The sequence below is a fragment of the Melanerpes formicivorus genome, unplaced genomic scaffold (genome assembly GCF_026170545.1).
Source record: "Melanerpes formicivorus ecotype bairdi unplaced genomic scaffold, bMelFor1.0.p_v2 SCAF_147, whole genome shotgun sequence".
In the NCBI taxonomy this organism is placed as follows: Eukaryota; Metazoa; Chordata; class Aves; order Piciformes; family Picidae; genus Melanerpes; species Melanerpes formicivorus.
In genome coordinates this window covers 53,072-77,170 of record NW_027142499.1, presented here as the reverse complement: position 1 = coordinate 77,170, position 24,099 = coordinate 53,072, and positions in this window count along the sequence as shown.

Below are 24,099 nucleotides of genomic sequence, written 5' to 3'. Positions count from 1 at the left end.
GAAGGCTGAGAAATCAGAGCAGCAAAGGAGAGGGGAGAGAGGGGCTGCCAGCACTGGGGGGATAGGAGCTGAGATATCCCTGCACTCCTTATCCCAAAGAAGGATAATGCAGCAGGTTATCCATGGTTTACCCTGGAGAAGCTGGAGTTTAGCAATGAGTCCATCATCAGTGAATTTGCAGATGACACCAAGCTGGGGGCAGGAGTTGATCTGCTGGAGAGTAGAGAGGCTCTGCAGAGGGACCTTGACAGGCTGGACAGATGGGCAGAGTCCAAGGGCATGAGATTGAACACATCCAGGTTCTGCACACTGGCCACAGCAACCCCATGCAGTGTTACAGGCTGGGGTCAGAGTGACTGAGAGCAGCCAGGCAGAGAGGGACCTGGGGGTACTGGTTGACAGTAGGCTGAACATGAGCCTGCAGTGTGCCCAGGAGGCCAAGAGGGCCAATGGCATCCTGGCCTGCATTAAGAACAGTGTGGCCAGCAGGAGCAGGGAGGTCATTCTGCCCTTGTACACTGCACTGGTTAGGCCACACCTCGAGTCCTGTGTCCAGTTCTGGGCCCCTCAGTTCAGGAAGGAGGTTGAGTTGCTGGAAGGTGTCCAGAGAAGGGCAACAAAGTTGGTGAGGGGTTTGGAACACAAGCCCTATGAGGAGAGGCTGAGGGAGCTGGGGTTGCTTAGCCTGGAGAAGAGGAGGCTCAGGGGAGACCTTATTGCTTTCTACAAGTACCTGAAGGGACAGGCGGAGGTTGGTCTCTTCTCCCAGGCAACCAGCACCAGAACAAGAGGACACAGTCTCAAGCTGTGCCAGGGGAGGTTTAGCTGGAGGTTAGGAAGAAATTCTACACCGAGTGATTGCCCATTGGAATGTGCTGCCCAGGGAGGTGGTGGAGTCACCATCATTGGAGGTGTTTAGGAGGAGACTTGATAGTGTGCTTGGTGCCATGGTTTAGTTGATTAGATGGTGTTGGATGATATGTTGGACTTGAAGATCTTGAAGATCTCTTCCAACCTGGTTTATTCTATTCTATTCTATTCTATTCTATTCTATTCTATTCTATTCTATTCTATTCTATTCTATTCTATTCTATTCTATTCTATTCTATTCTATTCTATTCTATTCTATTCTATTCTATTCTATTCTATTCTACTCCTATTCTATTCTATTCTATTCTATTCTATTCTATTCTATTCTATTCTATTCTATTCTACTCCTATTCTATTCTATTCTAATTCTATTCTATTCTATTCTATTCTATTCTATTCTATTCTATTCTATTCTATTCTATTCTATTCTATTCTATTCTATTCTATTCTATTCTAATGTAGCTGCTGGTAAGCATGGCTGATTCACTCCACTCCAGCCTCCAAAATAAAAAAAAATGAGCTTTTCCCTGCATTGGAAGACGAGGAGATTCTTGCTCTAATCCCTAAGCAAACAGATTTAATGCCATTAAACACTCACTGGCATTACTGAAGCATCATTCCTGTGCCGCTGCACGCAGAGCCCAGGCTGGGTTTCAGAGAGAGGAGCCCCAGAGGTGCTGTTCCACTCCTAGTCTGCACCAGTGGAAAACCCAACTCCTCCGTCAGTGATCACTAGGGAAAGGAGGAAAGTGGAGAGCTAACTTCAGGGAAATGGGGAGTTTGGAAGATCTTCTGGTCCAATCTAGACAGCAAGTCTTATGAGGAGTGGCTGAGGGAAATGGGGTTGTTTGGACTGGAGGAGGCTGAGGGGAGACCTCCTTGCTATCTTCAACTCCCTGAAACGAGGTTGCAGTGAGGTGGGGGTTGGTCTCTTCTCCCTATCAGTATCAGGTGATAGAGCAAGAGGAACTGACCACAAATTGTGACAGGGGAGGTTTAGGTTGGAGATCAGGGGAAATTTCTTCACTGCAAGAATGGTCAGGGATTGAAACAGGCTGCCCAGGGATGTGGTGGAGTCACCATAGAATCACAGAATCACCAAGGTTGGAAGAGACCTCAAAGATCATCAAGTCCAACCTGTCACCCAACACCTCATGACTAACTAAACCATGGCTCCAAGTGCCACATGCAATCCCCTCTTGAATACCTCCAGGGATGGTGACTCCACCACCTCCCTGGGCAGCACATCCCAATGGCCAATCTCTCTTTCTGGGAAGAATTTTTTCCTAACACCCAGCCTAAACCTCCCCTGGTGCAGCTTGAGACTGTGTCCTCTTGTTCTGGAGCTGGTTTCCTGGGAGAATAGACCAGCCCCCACCTGCCTACAGCCTCCCACACCCTTTCTTTATCCCAGTCTGCCCAGTTAGCTCAAAGAAGCATCTATTCCCTTGCAGAGCAGTGGCAGTTGAAGGGAAAAGAAAGATGGCAGCTGTGCAGGAGATTTCCCAGCTCTTGACACTCCCAATACAAAATATTTTCTTTCTCCCCCTCTCTCTCTATATCTCTCTCTCTCTCCTCTTAAAACTGGAGAAGACACACACAAAAAGTTCTTCACCATGAGAGTGGTGAAGCCCTGGAATGGGTTGTCCAGGGAGGTGGTTGGGGCCCCGTCCCTGGAGGTGTTTGAGACCAGACTGGATGAGGCTCTGGCCAGCCTGATCTAGTGTGGGGTGTCCCTGCCCATGGCAGGGGGTTTGGAACTAGATGATCCTTGTGGTCCCTTCCAACCCTGACTGATACTATGATACTATGATACAAAGCCCCCCTCAAACCTCAACAAAGCTGCATGAGCCAACATCAACTGAATTGAGCAGACATCAGAATTGCTTTCCCAACTGAAATCCAAACAGTTTCTCTCTTCTTTGGTTTTATGATGAAGAGACAGATCAACCTGGGGTTTGTTTTAGTGGGGATTACTGAGAATTCCAAAGCAACACAGTGACTGTATGGGGGGAAAAAGAAGGAAGAAAATATAAAGCCCTGGGAGCATTTAACTCTGTAATACTGCAAAACTCAAATTGTGCCTGCAAAAGATCCATTGCTCTTTAAGGGTGACTTGGAAAAGTGAATTTCTCAAGGCTTACCCTTCCCAGACATTCCTGACCAGCTCTTTTTCCCTGGGTTAGGTGGCTAAGAGATGATTGTGTGGTTAGGAATTCAAACCAGTGATCTGATGAGTTGGACAGGGGTGGCCCAGCTCCAGCGTGTGCTCTGAGCCTGCTACCACCTGACTGCTGCTCGGTGGCCTTAGGGCAAGATGAGCTCTGCAGATGCTCCTCCTCTGCCCATCACTGTGGGAGGTCTTTTTCAGGCTCCAGGTGAACCAGATAATATTCACAGTGATAAATACTTGCTTTAAAAAAACAGACAGAGAGTTTTGGAAAGGCTCTGGGATCACATTTTTGTAGGGTTAATGCAACAGCTCTGTTCAAAGGGCAGCTCCCAATCCAGCTCTTCCCTTTTGAACTTTCTCTGAAGCACATGGCTGTGCTAAGATGTGGATATGGACCCACTAGGGATCTCTGTCTTCCCATTAATTCCTATAGGACAAACAGCACAGTGCAACTGACCCCTGCATCAAAGCAGCAATAAGGAGAGGAGCAGTCTTCTTCATGTAGGCTGCACCCATATCACCCCCTCATCCTCATCAGACATCAACTGCAGCTGCACAGCAGCCACTCTCCCTTCCCTGATGTCAACAGTAGAATCATAAAATCATAGAATCAAAGAACTGTTAGGGTTGGAAGGGACTTCGAGGCTCAGCCAGTTCCAACCCCTCTGCCATGGGCAGGGACACCTCACACTACAGCAGGTTGCTCACAGCCACATCCAGCCTGGCTGCAAACACCTCCAGGCAGGAGGCTTCCACCACCTCCCTGGGCAACCTGTGCCAGGCTCTCACCACCCTCATGGCGAACAACTCAATCTCAATCTCTCCATTTCTAGTTTTGCTCCATCCCCCCAGTCCTATCACTCCCTGACACCCTCAGAAGTCCCTCCCCAGCTTTCTTGGAGCCTTCTTCAGATACTGGAAGGCCACTAAAAGGTCTCCTTTGAGCCTTCTCTTCTCCAGACTGAACAGCCCCAACTCCCCCACTATGTCCTCATAGGAGAGGAGCTCCAGCCCTCTGCTCACCCTTGTGGCCCTTCTCTGGACACACTCCAGCACATACAACAGCAGTTCTTCCCTGATCAGATTTGCTTGGACTGGGACAGTCCATTAAGGCAGCAATTACTGGAGAGCTTTGCTGGTGGGCTCATGGAACAGGATGGACATACAGCTGGAAAAAATAACCCCTATAGCCAGCACAGCTGCAGCCTGAGGTCAGGCCCCCAAACTTCTAAACACCCCTCTGGTTCAGGGCATAGACAAAAGGAAATCAGATTCTGGCTTCATCTTCTCAACCAGCAACTGTTGGCTGCTCTGATTTATGCACCCACACAGGGACTCTCAATGACTAGGGGACTGGAGCACCTCTGTGAGGAGGAAAAGCTGAGAGCCCTGGGGCTGTTGAGCCTGGAGAAGAGCAGCCCCAGAGGGGATCTGAGCAATGCTCAGCAAGAGCTAAGGGGTGGGGGGCAAGAGGCTGGGGCCAGACTCTGGCCAGTGGTGCCCAGCAACAGGACAACAAACAACAGGGACAAACTGGAACCCAGTAAGTTCCGTCAGAACAGGAGAAGAAAATTCTTTGCTGTGAGCTTGCTGGAGCCCTGGAGCAGGCTGCCCTGAGAGGTTGTGGATTCTCCTTGTCTGGAGAGCTTCCAAACCTGCCTGGCCATTGTGAACCTGGGCAAGCTGCTGTGGGTGCCTCTGATTTGGCAGGGGTGTTGGACTGGATGATCTCCAGAGGTCCCTTCCAACACCCACCCACGCTGGGATTCTGTAAAGGAATCTTACTGTCCTCAGCTCCTCCAACCCCAGCAGCTTCAAGCACAGAGCAGTCTCTGCAGCAAAACACAACCAATATCAACGCTGAGCTTCCAGCATGGCTGCAAAAATGGGGGAAAGAAAAAGCTGCAACCCTCCCTTTAAAAAGGGAAAGACATTGGCTTGGTAGGACTATAATGATGAGGAGGAGTTTAAATGTAACCACAAATACAAAAGATTAAAACTCTCATAAACAGATCTGAAAGGGAGCAAGAGGAACTGGTGAGACGCTCCAGCACAGAGCAGCATCGAGGACACAACTATAAACCTGGGTGAGAAGGAAGGAAGGAGAATCAGTAAAGGGGGAGGGTTTTTGTGTGTGTGCAGGAATTCACTTGAAAAATTCACAAGCAGGTCAAGATTAGGTTTATTGTTTCACTGTATTTGCACTCCTGGTTAATTGGTGAGCACAGCCCAAAGCAGACAGAAGGGCCAAGCGCAGATGTGACAGCCCAAAGAGGTTCTTCAGATGGCCCCGAGCCAGGCAAACATTTCAGCAGAGAACCCACCTAATTTTAGCAGGCTGAGGTCTGGAGAAGTGATTAAGCACAGAAAGGCCAGTGTATGGCTCTGTACCTGGGGAATGCTGGAGCAAAGGCTCTCAGGCCCTAATTAAGAAACTGCCTTTGCACTCGGCGGAAAGCCGGAGCGCCGCCGCCGCGAAACGAAGGAAGCTGGTCCTGTTCCAGCAGAGCTCATAAAGCTGTCAATAAGTTGAGCAAGTGGCCCTGATGGTGTGAAATCTCTGAGAGAGGGGTGAAAAAAAAAAATATTAAAATTAAAAAGACAAAACCTCTTTGCTGGTCAATAAAGCCTAAGATCAGCTGGGATCAGGGGAATGGCAAATGAAACAGCAGACTGGCAGCGCTTGGGAAGTCTGGGCAGTTAGGTGGCGAGAAGAGACAAAAGTGAAGAGCAGGGAAATTAGGAAAGCAGATTCACTGGATCTTCTTCTTTATTTCTTTGGGGTTTTTTCTGCTTTTTTTTTTTTTCATTCTGGGCCTTTGCATTGTTGCTCAAGACTGCAGGGGATTGTCCTTCTTTGGGAAGAAAAGTCACACAGAATCACAGAATCAGCCTCGGAGATCATCAAGTCCAACCTATTACCTAATACCCAACACCTCCTGACAATTAAACCATGGCTCCAAGTGCCACATCCAAGCCTTTTTTGAACACCTCCAGGGACGGGGACTCCACCACCTCCTTGGGCAGCATTTCCCAATGGCCAATTACTCTTTCTGGGAAGAACTTTCTCCTCACCTCCTGCCTAAACTTCCCCTGGTACAGCTTGAGGCTGTGTCCTCTTGTTCTGGCGCTGCTTGTCTGGGAGAAGAGAACAACCCCAAACCTGCCTACAACCTCCTTTGCTCTAGCATTACTCTAGAGAACATGATGCCAACAGCAAACAGGGCACACTGCGGGCAAGCTGATCATAGCACCACCAGCTCACAGGCAAGCAGCACCAGAACAAGAGGACACAGTCTCAAGCTGTGCCAGGGGAAGTTTAGGCTGGAGGTGAGGAAAAAGTTCTTCCCAGAGAGAGTTGTTACATATTGGAATGTGCTGCCCAGGGAGGTGGTTGAGTCACCATTCCTGGAGGTGTTCAAGAGGGGATTGGATGTGGCACTTGGAGCCATAGTTTTGTAGTCATGAGGAGTTGGGTGACAGGTTGGACTTGATGATTTTTGAGGTCTCTTCCAACCCTATTGATTCTGTGATTGAAGGTTGGAAAAGACCTCTGAGATCATCAATTCCAACCTTCTCTCCAACATCATGTTACAAATTGCCACACCTACTCATTTCTTGAATGCCTCCAGGCATGGTGACTCCACCACCCCCCTGGGCAGTCTGTTCCAGTGCCTGACCACTCTTGCAAGAAAGAAATGTTTCTAATATCCAGCCTAAACTTCCCCTGGCACAGCCTGAGGCCAATAGCTCTCACAATGGGCACATTGCTGTTCAAGGGATGCCACAGTGGTGCCCATCCTTGGCCGGGATATGCTTTTGCCCGGCCCCCTGCAGATCCATGGTGCAGCACAGACCTGGTTTCCAGATGGAGCTCTTGCAGCTGTGACGAAAGTCCATCACCTTTATCTTTACAGACTCCAGAGCTTCCAGAGGACTAAACTGGCTACTTCTCTTCATAAAATTAATGGCTTGCTTTTTATGGGCTTCAGCTACAGCTGGGAGCCTGATTCTGCTTAAGAAGGGACTGTGAATACAATTACCAGGCTGGTTTTGCACTGTAAACCCTCTGTTGTTTTCTTTGCAGTGGTTAGGAGTGTCTCATTTAGACGTGCCCTGGAAGTCAGGTAGGGTTGTTCCCACAGCTGGACTGAAGGTTGTGCTGGCACACTTGCTTTATAAAGGTTTATAATGGCAATAAAAGTTTTCCCCTCTCATTGAAACTTGGCACTGACACTGAACCAGAGCTCTGGAGAACATTTTTGGGGACCATTCTGAGGGAAATAGACAAACACACACAGAGCCCATGCAGATTGCAGGTCCCAGAGGGCAGGCAGATCTAGGGGGCTGAAAATTATGTGGGGGGGACCTTCTACAGCATCTCCCAAGTAGCAAGTGACAGGGTGAGAGGAAACAGCCTCAGGTTTCATAGTTTCATAGTTTCATAGTTTCATTCAGGGTTGGAAGGGACCACAAGGATCATCCAGTTCCAACCCCCCTGCCATGGGCAGGGACACCCCACACTAGATCAGGCTGGACAGAGCCTCATCCAGCCTGCTCTTAAACACCCCCAGGGACGGGGCCTCAACCACCTCCCTGGACAACCCATTCCAGGGTTTCACCACTCTCATGGTGAAGAACCTCCTCCTCACATCCAGCCTGAATCTCCCCACCTCCAGCTTCATTCCATTCCCCCTAGTCCTATCACTACCTGAGATCCTGAGCAGTCCCTTCCCAGCCTTCCTGTAGCCCCCTTCAGATACTGGAAGGCGACAATTAGGTCTCCTCGGAGCCTTCTCTTCTGCAGACTGTACAGCCCCAACTCCTTCAGTCTGTCCTCATAGGAGAGGTGCTCCAGCCCTCTGATCATCCTTGTGGCCCTTCTCTGGACACCTTCCAGCACCTCCACATCCCTCTTGTAATAGGGGCTCCAGAACTGGACACAGTACTCCAGGTGGGGTCTCACCAGGGCTGAGTAGAGGGGGAGGATCACCTCCCTCGACCTGCTAGCCACACTTCTCCTGATGCAGCCTGATGCAGCCCACTAGTTGCACTAGGTGAAGTTTAGGTTGGACATTAGGAACAATTTCTTCCCCAAAGGGGCTGACGAGGAGAGGAGAGGAGAGGAGAGGAGAGGAGAGGAGAGGAGAGGAGAGGAGAGGAGAGGAGAGGAGAGGAGAGGAGAGGAGAGGAGAGGAGAGGAGAGGAGAGGAGAGGAGAGGAGAGGAGAGGAGAGGAGAGGAGAGGAGAGGAGAGGAGAGGAGAGGAGAGGAGAGGAGAGGAGAGGAGAGGAGAGGAGAGGAGAGGAGAGGAGAGGAGAGGAGAGGAGAGGAGAGGAGAGGAGAGGAGAGGAGAGGAGAGGAGAGGAGAGGAGAGGAGAGGAGAGGAGAGGAGAGGAGAGGAGAGGAGAGGAGAGGAGAGGAGAGGAGAGGAGAGGAGGATGGGATAGAACAGAACAGGTTGGTAAAGACCTTTGAGATCATCAAGTCCAACATCTCACCCAACACCATCTAATCAACTAAACTATGGCACCAAGCAGTCACCATCCGTTGAAGGATTTAGAAGCCATATAGATGTGGTGCTGAAGGACATGGTTTAGCAGCAGACTTGGTAGCATTGGGTTGATGGTTGGACTTGATTTTAAAGGTCTTTCCCAGCCTAAATGATTCTGTGATTCTACCTGCAGCATGGTCATCCCTCCCAAGTATAGCCAGCAGGTTGAGGGAAGTGATTCTCCCCCTCTAGTCTGCTTTGGTGAGACCCCACCTGGAGTGCTGCATCCAGTTCTGGAGCTTCTATTACAGGAAGGATCTGGAGGTGCTGCAAGATGTCCAGAGAAGGGCCACAAGGATGAGCAGAGGGCTGGAGCTCCTCTGCTATGAGGACAGACTGAGAGAGTTGGGGCTGTTCAGTCTGGAGAGGAGAAAGCTCAAAGGAGACCTTCTTGTGGCCTTCCAGTATCTGAAGGGGGCTACAAGAAAGCTGGGGAAGGACTTTTTAGGGTGTCAGAAAGTGAGAGGACTAGGGAGAATGGAAAAAAACTAGAAGTGGGTAGATTCAGATTGGATGTTAGGAAGAAGTTTTTCCCCAGGAGGGTGGTGAGAGACTGGCACAGGTTGCCCAGGGAGGTGGTGGCAGCCTCCTGCCTGGAGGTGTTTGCAGCCAGGCTGGATGTGGCTGTGAGCAACCTGCTGCAGTGTGAGGTGTCCCTGCCCATGGCAGGGGGTTTGGAACTGGCTGATCCTTGAGGTCCCTTCCTACCCTGACAATTCTATGACTCTAAGTACATGCAAGCTCAAAAGCGACTTTAATCTCCTGTGACTTTAATCTACCACAGTACCTTAATTGCAAGCTGATAAACCTCCTGATGTGAATATAGTTATAAGTGTTTATTTTTAGGTGGTTTATATCACTGCAGAAACCCCTTGATGGAGAAAACAAACTGTACCAGAGTCAGCCCTCACACTACTCTAATTATGCCAGCAGAGTTCTGAATGTGCAGATCCCAGTTGCATCCAGTGTGTCCATGTCAAATATTAGCCAGATTTAATCAAATGAGCAGGGAAGGAGGAGAGAGGAAGCACAGCTCCATTTGAGCAGAGGAAATTTGGCTACTTGAGGAAACCAAGCAGAGGAAAATTGGCTATTTGGGGAAACTAAGCAGAGGAGAAAAGTCCTTGCAAAGATCAATCCCTGTTAAAGGTTAGGAAGGTAGGAATGGTCAGGTCTTGCAAGGGAGCAAGGTCGACATGGGAGCCCTGGAGAGATCTGTGCCATTAAAAATGCATGCTCCTAAGTGACCTGGAAAAGAGCATGAGCAGTGAGGTGGGGAAGTTTGCTGACAGTACTAATTTTTGAGAGCATGGTGATGAACTACAAAACAATTTTATGATACAGTGAGAGGTAATAAAGGGGCAGACAAAATGAAACACAGATAAATGCAAAGGGACTCACCCGGGAAAGCAAAAATCCAATCCAAACTTCCTGGATGAAATGATGGGCTCTAAGCTGGCCATAACCACACAGGAACAAGACCTTGGGGTTGTCACAGATGAAGCTGTGGAACATCAGCAATTAAAATAACAAAATCCATCATTAGAAATTAGAAGAGCAAGGCAGAGATCCCCACTGTGCCCCTGTACAGATCTGTGCCCCCCCTAGTCCAACACCCCTGCCAGTGCAGGACCACCTAGAGTAGATCACACAGGACTGCATCTGGGTGGGTTTAGAATATCTCCAGAGAAGGAGACTCCACAGCCCCCCTGGGCAGCCTGTTCCAGTGTCCCAAGTCCTACCTAACCAATTATGGAGCAGATAATAATTTCCCAGATATTAAGACCTCCACAGTATTTGAACCTTCATGGCAAAGATTGGCCTAACAGATCTATAAGCACCAACACTGTCTGAGTTCTCATTGCATCAAGTCCTGTCCAGGACATCAACACCAAGTGGTGATGGAGAACACCTGAAGAAGCAGCCTTGAGGAGCCGCTGCTGAGCACCAAAGAATGAGAGAGAATTCTACTCTGTATGGACACAAGTGAAAGCCATTTCTGGGCCTTCCCTTCCTTCCAATGTTTTTTCTGAGTGTGATTTTCCTTCCCATTTACCTCAATCAATCAAATCTCACTCCCAGACCAAAGCCAGCTCCATTGGGATTCATTACAGTTGTCGTTATTTTCACAGGACAGCAGCCACGCTGAGTGCTAAGTTAATTAGCCATCGCCTTCCACTTCCTCTGGCTGGAGCAGATTGGAACAATCCATCCTTTTTTTAAGTCCATCTTCAACCCTGCCACAGCCACCCAGCTCTAGGGAGACTCAGCCAGTCTAGCAGGTAGTGAGAATGGGCCCTGAAAAGTCCTCGCTGTGGGAGTCCTAGAACCAAAGGCCCTACACCAAGGGTACGCTGGCACTGGGTGTCTGCTGATGAATGCTTTGGGGTCTAACCTGGAGAATGGCAGCCTCTGGCAGCACCAGTACAGAGTGGGGAACAAGGTGGGTGCGATCTTCGGAGCTTATTAAGGTTATGAACCTATTTATGCAGGTTCTGGAGCCCCAAGCACGTGGGTCTGTTTGAGAGGATCCAGAGGAGGGCCACAAAGATGATTCGAGGGCTGGATCACCTCTCCTATGAGGACAGGCTGAGGGAGATGGGTCTGCTCAGTCTGGGGAAGAAAATCTCTGAAGAGACCTTATAGAGGCCTTCTAGCACCTGAAGGGGGCTACAGGAGATCTGGGGAGGGACTTTTAATAAGGGCATGTAGTGACAGGACAAGGGATGTGGTTTGAAACTAGAGCAGGGTAGATTCAGATTGGACATTAGGAAGAAGTCCTTTGTGATGAGGTTGGTGAGACACTGGAACAGGTTACCCAGAGAAGTTGTGAACACCTCATCCCTGGAACTGTTAAAGACCAGGCTGGCTGAGGCTTTGAGCAACCTGGGCTAACAGGAGTTGTCCCTGCCCATGGGGTTTGCTTGGAACTAGATGATCTTTGAAGTCCCTTCCACCTCAAGCCATTCTGATTCTGTGACATTCTTCTCCTGTAGATTGCAGTTGAACTGTAACCGGTAGAAGAGGAGATTTGGGACCTTTCCATCTCTGTTTCAGTTTATTTTACCCCTTAGAAATGAGTCAGAGAAGTGTCTGATTGGCACAGGCAGTCCCATGATGGAAAGCAGAGTCATTGTAGGTGATTGCTGAGGCTGGACAATGGGCTCTGTTGAAACAGCAGCAACTGGATCTCTGATCACCACCGAAGAAACTTTTTTCCCTGTATCAAAAGCTGCCATCTGTCTGAGGTTCAGTATGCCCAAAGGTCCTTCTCTGGCTCCTCTGGCTTCCTGCACTGCACAAAGTTTAGCCCTGGGCCAAGCTCTGTTATCATTCACATCTCATCACCCTGGTGATGTTAATTCAGGCATCCTGTTAGCCACATCTGTCAGCTCTCTCCTCCAATCAGAGTACTTCTGATCATTGCCATTACCCTTTATCCACAGCCAAGAAAATGCTTCCAGCAACATCCCCAGCAAACAAGTCTGGTCCACAGTAGGTTTGTGTAGCAGCAGTTAATAGAATAAGGGACACTCTAGGGCTAGAAAAGGCCAGAGTGGTGTTGCAGAGCTCATCTGCAGAGCATCTGAGTGACCACCTTGGATATAATGATGAGAATTAGAGCTCATTTTTAGGGAAGAAAGATCTCTGAATCTCCAAAACCTTCCTACACTAATGAGTGTAGGAGTGAGGAGTTGTGGATGGATGAGAAGCTGTGGATTTCTCATCCCTGAGAGTATTCAAGGCCAGGTTGGATGGGGCCTTGAGCAACCTGGTCTAGCAGAAAGCGTTCTTCCCATGGTACCTCTCATAGGGGGTTAGAACCAGATGATCTTTAAAGTCCCTTCCAACCCAAACCATTCTGTGAGAACTCCTGGAAACAGACCCAGGTACCTGCAGTCTAGAAGAACAGTGTGGCCAGCAGGAGCAGGGAGGTCATTCTCTCCCTGTACACTGCACAGGTTAGGCCACACCTTGAGTCCTGTGTCCAGGTCTGGGCCCCTCAGTTCAGGAAGGATGTTGACTTGCTGGAAGGTGTCCAGAGAAGGGCAACAAAGTTGGGGAGGGGTTTGGAACATAAGCCCTATGAGGAGAGGCTGAGGGAGCTGGGGTTGCTTAGCCTGGAGAAGAGGAGGCTCAGGGGAGACCTTCTTGCTGTCTACAACTCCCTGACGGGAAGTTGTAGCCAGGCAGAGGCTGGTCTCTCCTCCCAGGCACCCAGCTCCAGAACAAGAGGACACGGTCTCAAGCTGTGCCAGGGGAAGTTTAGGCTCAATTTGAGGAGAATGTTCTTCACTGAGAAAGTTGTTGGCCATTGGAATGTGCTGCCCAGGGAGGTGGTGGAGTCACCATCATTGAAGGTGTTTAGGAGGAGACTTGACAGGGTGCTTGGTTGCATGGTTTAGTTGATTAGGTGGTGTTGGATGATGGGTTGGACTCGATGATCTTGAAGGGCTCTTCCAACCTGGTCTATTCTATTCTATTCTATTCTATTCTATTCTATTCTATTCTATTCTATTCTATTCTATTCTATTCTATTCTATTCTATTCTAAGATGGCTTTACTTGTTACTGGAAGCAGCAGCAGACATTTTCTGTCCCTCTACAAGGCCATCTCATACACTGACGCTGCTCTTTCTGTTTCCTTGCAGGGAAGGTGCAGGGCACATCAGGGCACTTCTCTGCAGATCTGAAAGCAGACCTTCCAGGGCTGCTGTGTCTCTCCTAGGAGCAGATTCCTGACCTGACCCTTCCCTTATGGAGGAGACCACCGCTGTGAAATAAAATATGACTTTTGAAGTTGTGTTTTTATGATCTATGAAGTCACCCAGACCCCTTGGGTAAATAAATTCTGGCTATGGAGCTGACCTCTTAGCTTTTAGCATATCAGGAAAGCCTTTAGGTTTTTCATTAAGCTTCAATAACATCTAAAAAGCCCTGTTTTCTAATCTCTTTAAAAATCCCATGGAGGGAAAGCCTCATGGTAATTTTTGCTTCATATATCAAGCAGAGATATGAGTTCAGTCAGTGCAATACCTTAGCTGCAGAAGGCCAGAGGCAAGCAGTGCTACTCAGACAAGCCTCTTGTAATGTGTTTTCCTTGTGCTATGTTGCCTCTTCAATACTCAGAGGCTGGTCTCAAAGCTCCAATTGATTTCAGCCACCAAGCAAGTGAGGAACTAACAGCCTGGGCCCAGAGAAAATTTCATTCCTCAGAGTATTCTTCTGTCAGTCACCAAAGCCCTACTGACATGAGCAGAGCCCAACTGGCACGACCAAAGCCCAACTTGGCATCACCCCACTGAGGGCCACAAACAGAAGCACAAGGGGACTAACACAGAGAGGAGGGACAAGGGTGAATAAGGGATGCTGAAGCAGTCACTTGAGGAGGAATGCCTTCAGTCAAAAGGAAAAGCAAGGAATCAATCCCACGGCTTCATCCAGGCAATAATCCAGGAGATCATAAGTTAAGAACCTGAAATCCAAAGTAACATGCAATTGAACTGCACAGCTGGCGAATGCAGTAAGTTCTTCAGGCCCCAGACTCAGCAAAAATCAAGACAATATTTGCTATTCCTTATTAATATGCTTTTAAGATCACATATGAACACTGGAGGAGATATCAAACTTTTATATAACCCAGCTTCAATTTCTCAGGGAGCATGAGGCACAATCCAGTCCCAGAAAGGCAGGACACAGAACTGTATGTCTCTGACTGGTCCAACCTGACCAACTGGTGGCATGAGGTTTTCGAGCAGGATCTGAGCACAGTGAGAAATTTAGTGACAGGCAAGACCAGAAAGAGCATTGCATGATCAAGGGACAAAAACTTCAACCCCATTCTTCACACCAATTTCTAGCACCTCTCCCCTATCTCCAGGAACTGGACAGCATTCTTTGGAAAGGAAAAATCCTGCTGCTGCCAATTCTAAACCATCATTGTCTGTCTGATCCCCAGAAATGTGGTCAAATACCTCACTGGTACAGTGAGTTTCTGATGGCCAAGCACTCAGTCAGGTGGGGATGGAAGGTTTTCATCAAACAGGCTGATTCTCAGTCTTCATAGTTGCTGTCTTCCATTTTTCTACATTTTTCCTTAACTGTTTTGCAGCTTTGCCTGTCAACAGTTTCCCTCTTGTGTCTTCACACCATCCCAACAATCACAGCCTGGTTTCCCTTCTCCTACCTTGCAGGCCTTTCGCTAACGGATTTTCTCACAGCTCCGAAACAGTTTTCTCACCACAACTGAGCCAAGGTCACACAGCTGTGCTACACCAAAGCAGGCTTTGGGTCTAAGAGGTGAACTGCTGGGCTGTGGGTTACCCTGGGTCATCTTGGCAACCCAGAGCTCATTTTTCTGGCTTACAAAGATCTGCGCTGGCTCCCAAGATAGAAATCCTACGCTGTTGTTCAAGCGCTCCATTTAGAAGTGTGAGCAGCCAGGATAAAGCCCCGAGTGTCAGGCCAAGACTAGGCTAAATCACACAGGGGCATATGTATGGCCTCCAGCAGTGCCAAAGACCCAACCACCAGACCTACAAGTAGTGCCTGTACCATCCTACCTGTCTGGGTTATGTCAGCATACGCAGTTTAAGAAGGACATCAAAACACTTGACCGTGTCCAGAGAAGGGCAACAAGTCTGGTGAGAGGCCTTGAACACAGCCCTGTGAGGAGAGGCAGAGGGAGCTGGGGTTGTTTAGCCTGGAGAAGAGGAGGCTCAGGGGTGACCTCATTGCCCTCTACAACTACCTGAGGGGTGGTTGTGGCCGGGAAGGGGTTGGTCTCTTCTCCCAGGCAACCAACACCAGAACAAGAAGACACAGTCTCAAGCTGTGCCAGGGGAGGTTTAGACTCAAGGTGAGGAGGAAGTTCTTCACCAAGCGAGTCATTCATCATTGGAACGGGTTGCCCAGGGAGGTGGTGGAGTCACCATCCCTGGAGGTGTTCAAGAGGAGACTGGACGTGGCACTTGGTGCCATGGTCTAGTCATGGGGACTGTGTTGCTAGGTTGGACTCGATGATCCTCGAGGTCCTTTCCAACCTAAGTTATACTGTGATACTGTGATACTGTGTCCCACCACTGCTCCCCATGCCTAATGAAAGTGCCATAAGGAAAACTAATCATTATTTCTTCAAGGCTTTAATCAAGGAATCACAGAATTTCCAGTGGAATGGAATGGAATGGAATGGAATGGAATGGAATGGAATGGAATGGAATGGAATGGAATGGAATGGAAAACTGAGTTGGAAAAGACCTCAGAGTTCATTGAGTCCAACCTATCACCCAACACCATCTAACCAACTAAACCATGGCACCAAGCACCCCATCAAGTCTCTTCCTAAACACCTCCAGTGCTGGTAACTCCACCACCTCCCTGGGCAGCACATCCCAATGGGCAATCCCCCTCTCTATGAATAATTTCTTCCTAACATTCAGTCTAAACCTCCACCGGAGCAGCTTGAGACTGTGTCCTCTTGTTCTAGTGCTGGTTGCCTGGGAGAAGAGAACAAGCCCCACCTGGCTACAACCTCCCTTCAGGTAGTTGTAGAGAGCAATAAGGTCTCCCCTGAGCCTCCTCTTCTCCAGGCTAAAGAGAGGATGTAGAGAGGATGGGGAGAGTTGATTCCTTGGGAAAGTGTTGATGGCAGTGAAATGAGTTTGGGAAGCTCTAACCCTTCCTGTCAGAAAGGAACTTTTGCCAAGAATGTGTTGACTCCACAAAGAAAGAAAACAAATTATTACCAAAAGGAGCTTTTGCAATAGCAAGCTAACACCTCAGCTAAATTTTAGTGCAACACAGCCAACCTTCTGCTGAGAGGCAGTTCTAATGGACAGTTCTCATTCGGCCCTGCGTGACCGCTTCAAGCATCTGACAGAACGTATTATAAGAGCAGTGGCTGCATGAAACCAACTTTCCTCCTTCTCTTTGTGAGCACCAATGGAACCAGCACAAAACAAACCACCATCCCTCACTTCATCCCCTGGGTTAGTCAGTTAGCTGTGAGGAGCAGTCAGCGTGGCTTCAATCTTCATCATCTGTGTACTAGTCCGTGAGGTTTTGTCAGCCAGTCCATGACTTCATTACTCAAAGCTGCTGGCCCCAGAGCTGGAATGAATCATTTTCTTCCAATGGACCACTCACCCCAGCATGTTTGCTTCTCATCACTCATGTGTGAGACCACTCACACAAGTTGCACAATATAGTTTCATAGAATCATTTGGGTTGGAAATTCCCTTTAAGATCATCAAGTCCCACCATTACCTAACGCAACTAAGCCTGGTGCTAAACCATATCTCTCAGCACCACATCTGTGTGTCAAAACAGCTCCAGGGATGGGGATAAAAGCACCTCCCTGGGAAGCCTGTTCCAGGCTTTGAGAACCCTTTTGATGAAGAAGTTTCTTCTTATATCCAACTTAAACCTCCCCTGGTGCAGCTTGAGACTAGTTCCTCTAGTTGAATCCTTTGTTACCAGGAAGAAGAGACTGACACACCCCCCGTGGCTCCAACCTACTTTCAAGCAGGTTGTAGAGAGGGAGAAGGTCTTCCCTCAGGGGACTAAAAACTTCCTAACTACCTGAAGGGAGGTTGTATCCAGGACGAGGTTGGTCTCTTCTCCCAGGCAAGCAGCATCAGAACAAGAGGACACAGTCTCAAGCTGTGCCAGGGGAAGTTTAAGCTGGAGGTAAGGAGAAAGTTCTTCACTGAGAGAGTTGTTGGCCATTGGAATGTGCTGGCCAGGGAGGTGGTGGAGTCACCATCACTGAAGGTGTTTAGGAAGAGACTGGATGAGGCACTTGGCACCCTGGTTTAGTTGATTAGATGGTGTTGGATGATAGGTTGGACTTGATGATCTCAAAGGTCTCTTCCAACCTGGTTAATTCTATTCTATTCTATTCTATTCTATTCTATTCTATTCTATTCTATTCTATTCTATTCTATTCTATTCTATCCTTTCCTATTCTATTCTATTCTATTCTATCCTATCCTATCCTATCCTATCCTATCCTATTCTATCCTATCCTGTCCTATCCTATTCCCTGATGCAGCCCAAAGAGCATCCTTTGGGCTTACCCCATGGCCAGGAGCACACATACCATGCTTGCCATCAATGCCTATCTCCTTCAGCATCTTCTGTCCTTGGAAAGGGTTCATCTTTAGCAGCTTTCAGGTAGTGGAAGCTCTATCCCCATCCACCTGCAAACATTCACAGTTGGAAGCTTGCCATTAAAGCATCATTCCTCAGGTCCTACAGCAGGGCTGGAGGGGAGCTGGGCTAGAAACTGGACTGTAACTCATGGGTATGATGAGTCATTTGAGAGGAAAGCAGCAGTCAATATTTGACAAATTAACCTTCTCAGAGAGAAGTAAGTTTCTAATACACCTGCTCCAGATGAGAGTGTCAAGATTTAAATAGGCACCAGATTTGCATAATACCCTTAAGATAAGCAGCACTGCACCAAAGCCCTGCAATGCTTGAAGGATTTATTTCATGTCTCAGACATTTCTGTATTCCAGAAGAGGCCATTCATCATTGTGCCAATACTTCAGAGAATTCACTGAAAGCTCCAACAGCCCTAGATTATCAGGGAATTATATATTTTTCCCCACTGAATAATCATTCCCAGAAGCCTGCTGGGAATGGGGGGGAAGAAGAAGGGGGAAAAAAAAGCAGCTCATCACCCCATTTCCATCATGCAGGTTAATGACACTGCAGGAGATGACATTCACTTTTAATGACTACCCAGTCAAAGACATTGAAACCTCTCTCTCTGACCAGTCAAATGGATCTGTTCATTACTGCTTAATTTCCAGCCCTACTTAGCTATGCACCCAACACCTTCCAGACGTATCTTCAGCAATGCCCTGGCTATACAAGACCTTCTCAAAGTTTAATAATCCAGGAGTTCTCCCCCACCAGCAGTATAAGGAGAGGTTCCTCCTGATTCAGGGCCCCTAAGAATGGATGTCCCCACTCCTGTGGCCTGCACATTCAGTCACCCACTTGTGGGTCCCATCCACACGGCCAGCAGTACACAAGCAGGAGAACTCCCACAGCAACCCAGCCACATCCTGGCTAGACAAAGATGTTCCCTTCAAGCATGCAGGTTTCTGGAAGCTCACTGTTGCCTTCTCTGGCACTCAGGCTGCCTGACAAGGACAGGCACACGTCCAGCAGTTGGCAGCTGGACAATGGCAATGGGTTTAACCCAAGGAGCACTATTTTGTGCAACATCAGAGGAATCTGGGGTAGCTGACACCAGCACAGCTCTAGTGCACAGGTGGGATATGAAGAGAGGCAGAAGCTTGTAACCCAGTGGTTTGAGAGCTTGACTCATTTAATCTCCTCTTCAGACTGCCAGGCTCAGATCTGATGGTGGTGAAGCTGCAACACTCCTGTTGAGACTGAGTTATTTATCAATCCAGAAGCAACAGGAAATTTGTCCCATCTGGAAAGACCTCTGCATACGATACCTTACCTTCAGTTTTCTGTGACAGCCTCCAAACCTCCAGTTGTTTAAACACACATGGTTTAATTCAATCAGATTTCCTTCCACAGGAAAGTGATTTTCAGGGTGCAAGGAGCATGGCAGGCAGTGATGTTCGCAGTGGGAAATCCTTTTGATAAGGGGAAGGAGGTTACTGCATCTCAAAACCGCTGTACCATCACTGCTGGAGTCACTGGAGGTTATGGCTGTGGTACTCATTTGCTTTGAACCTTCTGCTGCTCCTGCAAAAGGCCTTTGGGAAAAGGCTCTCATAGAAAGAGTGCTGATATTTTAGAGGGATGCTGCCATGGAGCATGGGCAGAAGCCTGCACAGATCTCAGTACGATGGACCTGTTATATCTATTAGCACTGTAAAAGCCTTTGCAAGAAGTAACTAAGCACACTCAGTTACCATAAAGAGGATGCCAGTGCAGGGAGTGGAATTACTTCAGGGGCTTCTGTGCTCTGCTGTTTGCAGCCCCAGTGCTAAAAACAACCTTGTTAATGTGGAACTTAGGCCCTTGCTGCAGGATCACACTTCAGTCTCTGCCACCCAACCCGGTAACTCCTCAGCTCAGTGGCCTGTTTCACCCAGCTCCAAGAGCAGCACAGAGCTTTCTAAAGCATCCCATGCACGAAGATAATGCGTCAAAAGACCACACAAGACACCCTGCAGCACAAGCCCAATCTTTATCAGATGCCAAGAAATCCCAATGAAAGACAAACATTTTGAATACTCCCAACTATGGGAAATATTTCCTGCAGTAGGCAGCAGAGAACCCAATCCCAAGACCTGGCTCTGAAGGAAGGGAGCATTCTGCTGCTTATAAATCAGGTTCTTTTCCCCCCTCTTGCTGCTTTTCTGTGTATTCACACACAGAGGTCCTGGCTTAACAGCTTTGCCACCAAGAGGTCCAGAGGGGCAATAGGACCCTCTGTCCAGAGCCCTATCCATTATTGTCCCCCCAGCTGCCCTGGAGAGCTGCATTCCTCCCTCCCTCCCTGCCACAGCAGCTCTGCCTAGCCCTGTACATCTCCTTCTTCATGGCACTTAGGATCAGAGTGACAAACATGTCAGGCAAGATCTGTTTGCTGAAAACCACAGTCCCTACTTCATCAAAACTGCCCACTGATTCAGGGAGCTTCTCCCTCCCTTGCTCAAAACAGCAATCAAGCAAAAGCTGTTTTGCAGAGTCTTGCAGAGTCACCTTTCATGTGGAACCTGCCTGAATGGAATGGAATGGAATAGAATTGAGAATAGAATAGAATAGAATAGAATAGAATAGAATAGAATAGAATAGAATAGAATAGAATAGAATAGACCAGACCAGACCAGACCAGACCAGACCAGACCAGACCAGACCGGAAGAAACCTTTAAGATCATCACATCCAACCCATCATCCAACACCATCTAATCAACTAAACCATGGAACCAAGCACCCTATCAAGTCTCTTCCTAAACACCTCCAGTGCTGGTGACTCCACCACCTCCCCGGGCAGCACATTCCAATGGGCAATCATTCTCTCTGTGAAAAACTTCTTCCTAACATCCAGTCTGAACCTCTCCTGGCACAGCTTGAGACTGTGTCCTCTTGTTCTGGTGCTGCTTACCTGGGAGAAGAGACCAACCCCCACCTGGCTGCAACCTCCCTTCAGGCAGTTGTAGAGAGCAAGAAGGTCTCCCCTGAGCCTCCTCTTCTCCAGGCTAAGCAACCCCAGCTCCCTCAGCCTCTCCTCATAGGGCTGTGCTCCAAACCCCTCCCCAGCTTTGTTGCCCTTTCTCTGGACACCTTCCAGCGTCTCAACATCTTTCTTAAACTGAGGATGCCAGAACTGGACACAGGACTCAAGGTGTGGCCTAACCAGTGCAGTGTACAGGGGCAAGCTGAGATGTCCCACACTGAGATATCTTTGAGAGCACAGAGATGGAGCACATGGACCCAAATCAGAGCAGCCTACAGCCAGGCACTGCTCAGGCTCCAGCTCCACCAGCCCCCAGCCCAAGCTGAGTGACTTCATCTCCTCTCACTGCACAGATCCCAGCTGGGCTAGTCAGCAGGACAGCTGTGCATGGGTTTACAGTGTGAAGACTCTTTGGTAGAGCGACAACCAGACGTGTAATCATGGTTTTTTTTCCCTAATGAAAACTGATCCCAACCTGACAGGAATGCCAGCACAGACTGGGAATCCCAGAGGAGAGGCTTTGCTTAGGAGATTTCTGAAATTTCCTGCTCCTGGACCACTTAGAGTTCAAGATCATCATGATATATTCTGATGACAATGGGCCATGTCCCTCATCATTTTGCTTTTGGCCTGAAACTTGGAACCTTAGACAAAGTAATGGGAAGAAGAAACTTCTTGGGGCTTTTGGGGTTTGGGGTTTGGTTTTTTTTTGCACTTGCAAGGTTTTCTCAAAGACTCTTCAGGGAGACAGTGTCTTTTCTTCCATCTGCATTCCTTCACCCATCCCATCTTTATAGGCTCTCACCTGGCACATCACATGTGTTTCTGGAACACGCTCTCAGGAATCTGAGCAGGGGATATTATGGTTATAAACGAGAACATCCGCCCCGCCTGGCAGACAGCACAGTCACTGCCTTCAAAGGAGAATAAATCAGAGACATTTCAGGAAGCCTGGGGAAAAGGAGGAAAATTCAAGGGGACATCGATCCATATGGATTAGGTATTCCACACTGTTCAAGTTTCTGGGCACCTTGTAACCTTCTCATACATCAACACCATCGATAGCCCTGGGAGACAGGGAGGAAGTGTTTCCCTCCCACCCTTCTGATGGGGAAACCAAGAGATGATGATTATGGCCTCAACACAAACCAACATCTTGAATGCTGACTTTATGAACTCTCAGTGGACACCTTCACGCTGGGCAAGGCTTCCTCTTCGAGCTGTATTGAAATTTAATGAGTACTAAATCTGTCAGTGCCTCAGTTTCTGAGCTGGAAGAGGTGGCTCCTGCTGACTAAGCTGCTGTTCCCCACCCATCTGACACTGCACTTTGCACAGTTTCCAGCTTGGAGAATGCTGTGGTTCCCACTGCTGTAGAATCCAAGGAAGAATTCAGGTCCCATGTGTCTGGTGCTCATATTGATGGAAGAAAAGCCAGGCTGTGCTTACAATTAGGGAAGCAATGAAAACTTCAAGTTGAAATGAAGCCCTGAAGGTATCCTGTCAAATGCCAAGCTGGGCTGTCTCCAAACCAGGTTGCTCAGAGCACTGCCCAGAGCCTGCTGCATCAGCCTTCTCAGGCTGAACTCACAGTGTAGCTTTGCCAACATATATTAAACCACTGATGGCCAACACCTCCCTCTTGTACAGCCTTCCGCCCATCCACAGCAGTCACCCTGTGACCATCCACTGACTGCAAACCTACTTGCTCCAGGAGACCCTTCCTGGTGGCCTTTCAGGACTTAAAAGGGCCAATATGAAAGCTGGGGATAGACTTTTGAGCAGGGTCTGTTGTGACAGGACAAGGGGTGATGGTTTGAAATGAAAAGAGGGAGAGTCAGACTGGAGAGAAGGAAGAAATGTTTGACCCTGAGGCTGGTGAGATCCTGGACCAGGCTGCCCAGAGAGGTGGTAAAAGCTTCATCCCTGGAACCATTCCAGGTCAGGTTGTTTAGGTCTGTGAACAGCCTGCACTAGTGTCAGATGTCATAGAATCATGGAATCATAGAATCAATAAGGTTGGACAAGACCTCAAAGTCCAACCTGTCACCCAACACCTCCTGACTAACTAAACCATGGCTCCAAGTGCCATGTCCAATCCCCTCTTAAACACCTCCAGGGATGGGGACTCCACCACCTCCCTGGACAGCACATTCCAGTGGCCAATTACTCTCTCTGGGAAGAACTTTCTCCTCACCTCCAGCCTAAACTTCCCCTGGCACAGCTTGAGACTGTGGCCTCTTGTTCTGGTGCTGCTTGCCTGGGAGAAGACCAACCCCCTCCTGGCTACAACCTCCCTTCAGGTAGTTGTAGAGAGCAAGGAGGTCTCCCCTGAGCCTCCTCTTCTCCAGGCTAAATACCTCCAGCTCCCTCAGCCTCTCCTCACCAGGGCTGTGCTCCAGACCTCTTCCCAGCCTCGCTGCCCTTCTCTGCACATGTTCAATGTCCCTGCTGACTGCAGTGGGGGGGTTGGACTGAATGCCTTTTAAAGCTCCTTTCCAACCCAAACCAGTCTGTGATTCTGTGGGATGATGCCCAGGGGAAAGGTAGCCAAGAACCTGCTGGGGCCAGCCAACATCATTCCTACAGCCCACTCCTTGCCTGTGTCCGAGAGGCCCTGGGGAAAGCGAGCGGCTGGGAGCTGGCTCCGGGCCAGGAGAGTTGTCCTGGCAGGCCATCCCCAGCTCCTGAGCCAGACCCTGGGCAGCCCAGCTCCAGACTATTAAACAGCAAAATCTCATCACTGTTTATGGCCCAATCCAGGCTGACACGCAAACCCCGGACCCCAAGCTCCTGACCCAAAAACATCAGCAGCAAGTTTTCAAAACCTGGAGCCAAGCCCAGAGCCGAATTTTCCAGCTCTGGCCACCTCCTCTCGCTGGTGCTATTGCAATTCTGATGTCAGCATCATTTCAGGTAATAATAATAATATGTTTCAAGTCAATTCACTGCCTGGCCTTCATGCACATACAGATTCTGACAGGCAAATAAAGAGGAAAAAGGAACATACACTTGATAGATTTAAAAGCTGTTTCCATTTGGATCCCCTTTCAATGGAAACTTTCTGTGGGGCTTTGGTTGGGTGGAAGTTGAGGGGTGCTGGATGCTTTTTGAAAGGGGTGTCATTCAGGGGCCAAATTTGACTCAATGGGGTGCTGTCAATCCCTTGAAATACTGCCTCAGGAAATTGCAATGAAAAAAAAGTGTTGCAGCACAACAGGACAGAGAGGTGGAGAGAGGAGATTGTGGAAGTGGTCTCCAGCTCGTTGCCTGGCTTGTTTTGTGACTCCTGCATGATCTTGGACTTGATCTAAGGTCTTTTCCCGCC